Source organism: Rhopalosiphum padi, chromosome 2 (assembly GCF_020882245.1).
Source record: "Rhopalosiphum padi isolate XX-2018 chromosome 2, ASM2088224v1, whole genome shotgun sequence".
Lineage (NCBI taxonomy): Eukaryota > Metazoa > Arthropoda > Insecta > Hemiptera > Aphididae > Rhopalosiphum > Rhopalosiphum padi.
In genome coordinates, this window is record NC_083598.1 from 13,335,556 (window position 1) to 13,347,650 (window position 12,095).

A 12,095-nucleotide genomic window follows, 5' to 3' on the forward strand; every position below is an offset into this window, starting at 1 on the left:
AGTACAAGTTTCATCCTAACTTAATAATAGTACGTGTAAATGTTAATTAACTTATTTTATATATATTCAAACATGGGATCAAAAAATAAAAATGTATAATATTAGTTAATTATATCAAATAATATATAATAGCATACAATAAAGTAAAACGGTAATATATAGAAATAACAAATAATAACAATTACATACTCTCGTTGGTTTTACGAGCACATTCGGTCAAATATCTCGCTTTTAATTGGATTTACAAATAAAATGTGCCTGACAACTTATGCTGAGCAACAACTAATTTGATATTATGTAATATTGTAGAACATAACAGTAAAACGGTTGTAGTGAAACAATTAAAATATGTTATTGAAAACAAAAGTTATAATATTTTTAAAAATATTATGGCTTATCTTAAAAAAAAAATCGAGTATAAATTACAAGTGGTTTAAAGGATGTACAATGATAAATACTGTTATTATAATAACATGAAACAAAAATGAACTATTTCATACATTATGTTATGTTTATTATACTGATGTATATTTTATACATGATTTTTAACATAGAACATTTCACATTCAGAATAATCTATTTGAGTTTATTATTTATACTATAGGAATAATTTGACTCTTATATAATTAAAAGGTAAAATTATAAGAATTTTTTTTTAAATCGTACTTAACATAGTCAAAAGTCATAGATAAAAAAACTAGTTTTTTGGTTGCCTAGAATCACTAGCGCTTAAATAATATTCTTATCTTTAAATTTGGTAAGAAATTTATTTTTATATTAAATACAACAATGTTATAAAAAAATGAATTATTCTGAACAGTGAACGTTAAATTAGCTGCATTTTATGTTTTCATGAATGAGAAGATATACGTAGGTCTTATGTCCTCTTAAATAATTAATCTTGAAATCATTAATCTTTTAATTTTCAAATTAGTTATAAATAAATTAGTAGATTAAATTAAATGATTGTAAAATTCAATATGTTTTTGAGATAAATAATGGAAAGAATATAAATAGTAAAATTAATTAAATTAAAGTTTATTAGATATTTAAAATTATTTTAAATGGGTTTTTGATAATTTGTATTCAATAATAGTTATTCATAAATATTTATAAGGTTTTTATAAAAATAAGATAATTTTTGATAGATTTTAATTTGAATCGTGTAAGTAGTATACGCTAATCCACAACTTCAAGAAATGTTTTATTCATTGACTACTATATGTATATATTCCTGGAATGCAGTATTACAAATATTATATTATGTTTAAAGTATCTACCTATTTATTAATAATATTAAATAAATATATTGTATTATATTTTTATTATCAATTTTTTAATATTTTATCTTTTGACTTATCGTGCATAGATGTAAATACGTATTTTATAGTAAATCATATCATCTAAAGATAATATTCATTTAAAATTATTAATTTTAGATAGAAGTATTATTGTGGATAAATGATAAACATGGCCAGTATAAAATATACAAATAATAAAATATGCTCCAATAACAGGCTACATTTTTTCTTAAAAAATTATTATCAAATTATTATATTTTGTAACATGACTACTTTATAATTGAATAGAATAACCATAGCACGCAATATATGAAATTTAGCTTTTCGATTTTAAATGATTTTTATTTGACATGGTTTCTTTTATTTTATTTTATGCAAATAGAACGATTTCAATATTTTTAGTCAATTCGAATGTTTTGCTTGAAAATGATTGAAGTGAAAATTTGGTTTATACAAAACATAATTCTGTCAAGGTTTTGTATTTTAATTAACATATAACTTTTTTATTCGATGTGCTAAAAAATGGTAGGTCATTTATTTTGGTTACAGCCAATGTATATCAATATTAAATAGAAAATTACATAAGTTTCTTAAATATTGAGTGTGTCTCGTGTTACAACATGTTAAAAGGAGGTTTATATGTATACCTTTTTGTTGTTTGGTTAAATATTTTGTAAAAATTTAAAAATTTGATAGAAATCAATATAAAATAATTATTTCAATACTTTTATCAATTGTAAGTAAAATGAATATACTTACTTATTTCAGATTCAAAAATAATTTTGTTTTCAAAGAATGAATTTAATGAACTAAAATACAAAAATGAATTTTTCATTTTTAAAATAAACAACATTGAAAAACTAAGATTAATAATGAAAAATATATTATTTACATGATCGGTACGTATAAAATCGGAATACAAATGATGGACGTGAAAACTATATCCTGTTTTAAATTGCCCAGTCGTTGTTCAGTTGATCTAAATCAATTCTGTATACTATACATTTTTTTATTTTTTAATTTTTATTATTGTTACAGCATCAACATCATGGTTATTAGCTTATAATTAATTATACATATTATATTACAGCCTAAATGTAAAAAAAAATACTAAATTGTTTTTTTTTTCTAAACCTCTAAACTCAATATTCTTAAATTCTTAATGGAGCGGTAAATTTACTGATTTTAAAATGATATGTTTTTTCTTATATTCAATTTCTGAAACATTAAAAATTCTTTGATCTGAAAAAAAAAACTTAAAAATAATTTTATTTATAGACATTTTAAATTTAAATTCATACGAAATTAAATATTAAAACAATGAATAAAAATTTTAGTTATTTTCTTGTAATTTAAAAATATTATCGATAGGTACTGGCAATTTTTAATTTAATAAATTATTAAAATGTAACCAAAACAATTACATTTCAAACCGATATATTTCACAAAAAATAATTTAAGCTACAATATTAAGTGGTAAAATAAATTATTTAAATTGCAATATAAAATAAACCATAAAGATTGCTTAGTAATATAGACTGCCAGAACGTCTTAGCTCAGAATCGTTTTTCATATTATACAAAGATTTATATTGAATTCAAATACTATTATATTTAATATATCCTTTTTAGTGATTTTTTTCCTCAGTAAAAAAGTTGACTTAACACTTTCTGTGTAGCAGAATGGTAACTTACTTTTTCCTTTTCTTTTTTTTTATGTTATAATTAGCAATTATAAGAAAAGCAAATATAATAATGTACAAATTACTTTTCCGGGAAATGGGTTTTCGTCAGAGTAACGTCTGGGTCACTCACCTGTCACCCCAAATCTAGATATATAAATATATTTTTTACCTTAAAAAATATTTCATTTGTTATATTATGTTACAATTTGTAATAGGTAAGTACCAAAGTTTGTTACAAAAACCACTACAAAAAAAAAATGACGGCAAATCCTTGTAGTAGAGATAAAATGTTAGTAACTATAATTTCATAATTTCGAGTTTCAAAACAAAAAAAAATCCTTTATATTGGTGTGTATATACAGTTCTACAAAAAGTTGTGGAAATCCTTTATTGTTATCTATTTATTTATTTTTTATAAATGCATCTAAGTACTTAACCATCCTATTTTTGTTATTAGATATAATATAATACGTATTTTTATATAAATATAAGTATAATATATTATCTCTGATAAAAATAAGTCGTTATATAATTTCAGTATGCTAAACAAATAAATACATACTCAGTTTTAAAATTCAGTTTTTAAATACTCAGTGTGTAGAATATTTTTAAATTATAATTAAATGTAAAAATGAACGGTATTTTGAATCTGCATTAATGCTAGTGATAAATATCTTCATATAGTTGATTATAAAATAAACGTTTTAGCATTGAAATAAACACAAATATAATATACTATAATGTGTATAGTTCAAAATTACGTTGGTATGGCTTATTTGCAACGATACAAATGGTATAATGATACCATTAACTGATAAATATTCAGTTATTTCCTATATATACAAATCAAATAAATAGGTGTTAATTATTATGCAAAATCATTCGTATTTTGGCTTTATTAGGGAAATGTGCTGGCATTATAGTCTCTTAAAATTTGCATAGATTTATAAGCTTACAGCACATAATTATGTATACAACTTGAATTTTTATTTCTTCGAAAATATGTGGTGACTAATGAATGTCACTTGTTTGCTTTATTAATATAAATAATGAAGTAGATGTCATCATATTATGACATTTATAGTATACATTGGTTAATTATATTATTTTAGCAATTATTTAGTGATTAAAATAATATTATGACGTATAGATCAGATATTGATAATATTTGGATAATAGACTACTTAGAGAATAAAAGTGTGTTTGTGAAATAAATGATAGTTATTAAAACATATTTATTTACTTAATCATAACATATTTTATTATATTTATTCAAAATGGTATTACTTTTCTATATTTTCCAAGGGCGTTATGTAGAAATAGTAATTTTTTTTTAAATTAGATCTAAAACAATAATAACACACTATTTCATATACTGAATAGAGTTATAAAATATTATAATATAATAATATAATGTTATAAATATAACGTATTTAATATACTTCTTCAAAATTGAAAGATTCTGCGTTTTAAGTTATATGAATAGTATACTAGTTTCAAAAATATCTTGAATAATTTATTGAAATAGACTTGATTATAAGATAAATAAATCAAACACGTTGCAGATTTATTTGTTCATTTGAAATACTTCCGATTTAAATAAAAAAATATTTAATAAACAATCATTATCAATTTTCCAATATTGCTTTAAATATAAAATGCAATAAGTATTGAGTAAAAACTATAATAAAGCAAATTAATTATTATATATAAAGAAAACTATGTTCGACATAAATGTATTCTGAATTCGTAAATAAAAAAATAACATTATTGTATAACTATGTTATTTTTATTTTTCGTGTTAAATTTTGTTTTATTAAATATTACTATTGATTACGTTTACTGTCGATATTCGTCGACCGGCGTGGTGAATAGGCAATTTTAGAACATTGCCGTGTAGGTGGCTTTTGAACCGCATCCCGCGTTGTCGTCAACAAATTAATTTAATTTAAGAAGATAATATTATTTTGTTACGATGACAATAATACGTGCCAACCAACCGTGAGGACACGCGTGACTACTTGTTTATCAAACAAATATACCGATAGAAGACGAACTCGTAAATTTCGAATGACGTGACAACGGGGCGACTATTACTTCAGTTTCGCCACATTTAAGTTTTCATAATAATGAAGCTATTATGTCCCTGTTATGAACGCAGTTCTTTTGTTACCTATTAGAAACGTCATGCTTTCGACGTCGGACGAATCATAATTAAAACAACTAATAAAACCTAATAAGAAGGTGAAGCCTATCATTTCTATTCGTTTGTATTTACTGACAAAGAACAAAATAAACTATTTTATTATTTATGAACGATAAATGTTTTTTTCTTATTTTTTTGTCTTACGTGTACGTTCAAGCGGTGTGATAAATATGTCACCTTACCAGAAAATACTACCAGAACTGCCACTGATATCTTTATACCTTCTTATAGCTCTTAATGTAAAATATAAAAAAGACTATACTATTGCCAATTTAAAAAAAAAAATTGAGTTACACTATTCGTTTTATAGTAGAACGTATTTCGACAGACACGTACAAAATTGGTTCTACGCTAAACATAAGCACACTTCAAGTAAAAAAAAAAAAAAAAACCGTATAAAAAATAAATCAATAAGATGGCTCAAAACACCGAATATATTCCTATATTTTACGTATTTTATACGGATGTAGTAAAATATATTATGGTATGCGCGATATCGTGTTAATGAAAAGAGATGACAGACGATATAATGTGCTGTAATTTTTATTTTAAAGGTGAAAAATGTCAGTTAAATAATTTTAAAATATTCATATTAATTATTATTTATATAACTACGATTATTTTTTATTATTAGGGCTCAGTTTCATAAATTATCAATTAATTCATGATTCCAATTTTAATAGTTTAACTGTGTACTTCACATTTAATTTGACAAACCAATTTGATTTTGGGGATTATTACATAGTTCTACTGCGATTTACTCCAATTTAGATATTTACAGTTTAAAAGGATCGTAAATACATAATGCAATTCATCATTATAGAACATACATATATTAATTATTTAATTTATTGTGTGTATTTTGATTTAATCACTTATTAGATACTGTATATTATATTGTAATGCTCAATCGGAGCTAAATTTAGTAGACAGTTTAAAGAAGCTTTTTTTGCTATGGAGTGTACATGATAAAATCTGCGAAATACAAATAATAACAAATATTAACTATATCACTTGTCTTAATAATATAAAAAATTAAACTCATCACATTCACAAATATCATATATTTTATATCGAAATATCGAGTTCATATTAAAAGCACGTTTTCTCAAAATTACAGAAAAAATGTTTTTATGATTTCAAAAATTTTAATACACTAAAATACTAAACTCTGAATGCATGAATGTGAAGATTTTACTTTTACTAAAATCCATTGAATATGAGTACAAATAGGGAACGTCAACATTTACTGCATAATACTTGATTCTGCGTAGGTTTTTGATGGATTTAAAATTATTTTAAAATGTATAACACAAATTATATATTTATGTTATTTTATTTTTTACAGAAATTACGAATCGCACTAAATAAGCATTGAAAATGTTCGTTATGAGAAAAAATTTACCACGAAGCCTCTAGCATCTCCACCAAGTACTTAAATTTAGGTAAGTATGCAGCTATGCAGTGTTAATAATATTATAATTTGATTGATTGTTCCCAAATACGATATTGGCGTAATATTATTTATCAATAAAATATTTTGTGTATCAATCCTATGTTAACAGTAACGCATTAAGTGTTGTACTATTATTTGTATTTTTGCCTTAAAAATTGAAAAATTGTATATTTTATTATTTATAAGTGTAACAAGTTTTTTTTATTTATTTAAACTACATATTTTATATACATATTGTACATAAAACAATAATTGTATTTGACGTTGAATTTTGTTTATTTTATGAATGAATAAAATATCTTTAAACATTTATTCGAGATCACTTTAAAAAAAAAAGTATTTCAAATATTTCAAACATTATAAACTATATCTACCAGTCATAATAATTCAAAATATAATTATTAATTTAAATTAAATTAAATATAATAATATGAATGTTCAAAGTTATTAATAATATGCATTGAATTAGAACTCCATTAAAGATTTCATAAAAATACAATATTGAGAAATGAATAGTTTTATACCTAATTTTGTGAATTAAATAATTAAAAAATTATTATGACTATTTTGAGCTATCTAATAAAAATAATAAATTTCAAACAATATGTAATCAACAATAATTTAGAATATTAGTTTAACATGAGCAATTATTTTAATGTTAAAAACCTAAAAAATGCTTAAATTATATCATTTTTTTCATTAAATTAATTTTTTTTTAGTGTATAAATTATATAATATAAAATACTACATTATTAGATTACGTTTATAGACTCAATTGTATTCAATTTATTTTTCTATTGCAAATGACTCAACCAGGAACACTATTTAATTAAAATACGACAATCACATATTAAATAAATAAATACTCAGGTATACAAAAAGTTGTTATTAATAAAAAAAATACTTTATGAAAAATCAAGTATATTATCTACCAGCTAATTTATAGTTACTATAACTTCACTATAGTATGTTGTAACCACACGCGTATGATGCATAACAATGTATATTTGCTAATAAATGAAGCTACGCATAGAATATATGTTACCTAATTACATAATAACGCCCACTAAGATATTATGTTTGATTTCAGTAAAAGCTATGAGATCTCAAGTCGTGCATACTATGTGGTATCTATGGTAATGGTAATTATAATACTAGTTTTGCGATGTTACCATTATAATATTTAATAAGTTAAATAGACGTTGACGTTATATTATATTTTAGAAAATTCAGTAATATTTTTATATAATATATAATATATTCACAGACAGTAAAATATTATTTGAATAGTGTTAAAAAACAATAAAGTTTTTAATTGTACTGCTAGAATGTAATACATAATACAGTCATTAATTTTTATGAAGTCTTGTAACATAAATTTTAGTAATTAAAAAAAAAAAAATCAATATTTTGATATTAATATATTAAAATGTTTAACATAAAATAAAATATAATATACAATATACATAATAGAAGAAACGCACGATTCGAGTAGGTAAGCGTTCTAGGTTCCTAGATTTTTGTACTTGATTAAAAAAAAATACTCAGCTAAGAAATTAATACTATATATTAAAATGCACATGTTTCATGTTTTTATTATTTCACTAAGTAAAAATAATTTTAAGTTCGTTTTTCTTACTACAATACTACATGAAACCGTTCTATTAAAATTAATTTTTTTTAATCAGCTTTCATATCCAAGTAAAATAATGTAAATTCAACATATTTTTGTGATGTGGATATTTTTTAGATTTAAAAATTGTTCATATTTGTTTTTGTAAAACTTTAATGTTGAGAATAAGGCTGTTACATTATATTTTATTTAATAAATTAAATATTAATCGCTAAGTTTATTTAAAATAACTGTGTAATATTTCAGTTTCAATATACTTAATTCCTAGCAAGTATTTTTTTTTTTAATATTAAGAATAGTATACGTACATGTTAATCAATTAAAAATAATTGTATTTATTTTTATTTGACATAATTGAATGTCTATTTTATATAGCCGTAAAAAATAATACATTTAATCATCATAATACAATAGATTAGATAATTAATAGTATACAAAACTATAGAATCGCGTTATTGTAAAACTCAGTTTAAATATAGTTAATAAATATACAATTTCAAAAAATTCACTTTATATTTAAAGTGAAGTAGTATAATATATTTGTTATACATTATATTTATCATATTGAATTAAAAATAGTTATAACTAATTTTATATATTTTGTTTCATAATTATTTTGAACAATTAAGTCTTATAAATAAAAATGATTTAAAATTTAACTTGATCAAAAAACATAAATTATCTTTTAAAAATATATTGTGGTTATCATACCAATAATTATTCAATTTAAAACAGAATAAAGTTTATTGCAATTGTTAATTAAATTTATTATTGGACTAATTGAAAATCGTTTCATATATTTTACCAAGAAATTACATATTGAAATACAATTAAATTAAATTTTAGTTTTAATATATTTACTTAAAATAAAATCGCAATTATTTTCGATTATAATATTATATATTTTAATGGAATTTTAATGTTATAAACTTATCAGTAATGACAAAACCATATTTTTATTACTAGTTGTCAATCCTATTGAAATTTGAATAAATAATTTATTTTAAGACTTATGATTAAGAAATAATATTTTGAGTTTTTTTTTCAACTCGCAAAGAAGTAACATGTTTAAATTATAGAACGTCTCCTGGGTACTGGATCAAGTAAACGCAGAACTACTACACCTTGAATACATTAGGAATGAATAGAAGAGGGGGGAGAATATATACCCGCTCTACTATATAAAAGGTTCCGAGTGTACATCGTCATTAAATATCATTGCATACAAAAAATAATTCTTAAAAAAGATAGTCTGTTAGAGGAATTTTTATTTTAGACAAAATTATATTATATTTAATTCGTATACAAATTTTAATTTTCACTATTAATTTGAAACCTATTAAATGTAATATTTATTATCGTACGTGCAAAGTTGAAACAAACTATAATAATTTAAACTTTGAATATAGAATCTTAAAAAGTCAACAAACTAAACACGACAGAACTAAAATAATTTCATAAAATATATAATACTCTAATTCTTAGAACAATTATTATATGCTATCAAAAATGCAATTGTATCCTAATAGAAGTATTATAATCATTTGAAATTAGTTATGTACTCTTAATATATTATGTCAACTTGATATTGTTAAGAATATCATAGATATACAAATAAGTAAATAATTATGATAGGATTATTTTACTTCTAATTTTTACTATTTCATTAGTTATTAAATATATGAAGTAAAAAATATTTCACATAACAATGCCAAGTATTCCATTATTCAAAAAATTAGGCAGTGGTTTTTTTTTAAAATTCATTGACAAAAAAATGGTATTTAAATCATCATCAATATTATACAATAAAATATATCGTTATGTTATAATTGTAATCAATAAGTCACTCACAAAATACCAGTAATTACTAACGGGAGATTATAACGTAATTAGGATCCTCTCTACTTTAAGATTTCACCTCTGGACTAATATAAAAGAATAATAACCCTTTTAAAACAAACTCCATCTAACGGATAGATGCTATTAAGGATTGTCAATTTCAATAAAGGGTCAGCCAATTTGCATATTCTTTTTTTTTATAAAATACTATGCATATTATATTATTTACACACACAATAATGTCCTAAAATTGCTAAGTCGTTTATGTAGATTTTGGATTCAAAAGAGTCTTTTGATCGGCAAAATATATATATTTCTTTTAAACTAAAAAATATATTTTTCACCTATAATGGATATTTTCTATCACAAAAAAGTCGCATTGATGTAAGATTAATACTTTGTAAAAATGTAAAATGTTGAAACTCAAAATCAGCGTAGAAACAAAAGAAAAACAAAACTAATGAAATTGTATTATTTATCATAAATCATAATACGTAGAAAATAGTAATATGTGCTTATAATAAACCATGAATATTAATGAGTCAATATTACATTTTTTGTTTAAATATTAGTCATTTTTTTACGTAGTTACCAACTATAATGTTTTATAACCTCAGAATAAATTCACATGATATGTAGTAGTTCTAATTGTAATAATTAGATTTTATAAATACCTAACTAAGTTCTATGAGTTTACTATGGTTTGTTGTAGGAAGCTGTTTTTTAGTCTAATTTCGTATTTAGCAGTTTATGTTGCTCTTGATTTATTATCAGCTAGTGAATAAAATTTTAAAATATATTATAATATATCTATACAGTTCCCATTGAAAATTAATTTTCAAATAATATTTAAAGCCAATGACATAATTATTATTTCTATTATGTCTATAGTTATAAATATTTGAATTCAAATTTAATATACGACTTTCAATCGGCATATAATTCAAACAGAAAATCATATTTTAACATTTTCACATTTTTTTACACAGTTAATATTTTTGATTAATACCCACCATCAAACAATTAATAGTTTCAAAGTAATTTCTATGTGACAAATTGGTCTCGCATTAATTGTATACAGGTGTTTTAAAATCACAGAGTAATTAGAAATATTTTTATCGTGGTATTTACTCAACACAAATCTATTATTTAGAAAAAATGTTTGAGCAATAATATTTTCGTTAAAAAAATACACATAATATATCTAAAAATCAACATTCGTGTGAATAGAATATGTCTTTATTGTACATAATCGAAAATAGCAATAATATCTATAGGCTATAAATATGATTAGTGAAAAACAGGTTTTTAACATTACTTTCATTAGTTTCATTGTTAATACTTGATAACGAATATTCTACTAAATTAACTCAAATAATGATTCGAGTTTTTATTTTTTAACAATCAAAGTTTATTTTATAATTCAATATATTGTTGTGTGGTGATGTATAATCACATTTTCAAAATTTCTTTTTTTTCGTCATCTACTTGGTAAACAAAAATACATATTTTATTTTATTTTGTATTATTTTTGATACATTTAAAACGTTTATACCCTTAACGACTCCAGTTATCATCTCATAATATTCTAAGTTATTATTTTTAATAATATAGATACAAAATTCGTCTCACATCCATAGTGCCGTCGAAAAACTTAGTAGTTGTTTAATATACCTAAGTGTTCACCTAAACGTTTTTGTCATTATATATTTTTTTAATCTGTTTAACTCACCAAAATAACTCATACTAGTATTTGGTAACCACATAATCTGTTTTATATTTTTGTTTATATACATGCCTACAATATTTATAACGTAGTAAAATAATATAATAGTATGTAACATAAACAATTAATTACAGATTATTATTATCGTATTTTTCAAATCATTTTATTGAATTTCGCAATAAAAAAAAAAATAGAATAATTGGGATATTTGGATCATTTTCACCTGTCATAATATTAATTTTAGTTAAGA

The 12,095-nt window shown here is 21.8% G+C and overlaps 1 protein-coding gene across 4 annotated transcripts in view; it reads left to right on the plus strand.

Moving 5' to 3' along the window:
- Positions 1-12,095, plus strand: part of LOC132922056 (probable G-protein coupled receptor No18) — a 76,280-nt gene that overhangs the window by 45,791 nt on the left and 18,394 nt on the right. For 2 of the 4 annotated variants that reach the window (XM_060985363.1, XM_060985366.1), the window contains one exon: positions 6,540-6,636. The gene's annotated coding sequence lies outside the window, so the exon portion shown is untranslated. Of the gene's footprint in view, positions 1-6,539; positions 6,637-7,737; positions 7,790-12,095 lie in introns of all 4 variants that reach the window. The other 2 variants (XM_060985364.1, XM_060985365.1) reach the window with 2 other exon arrangements.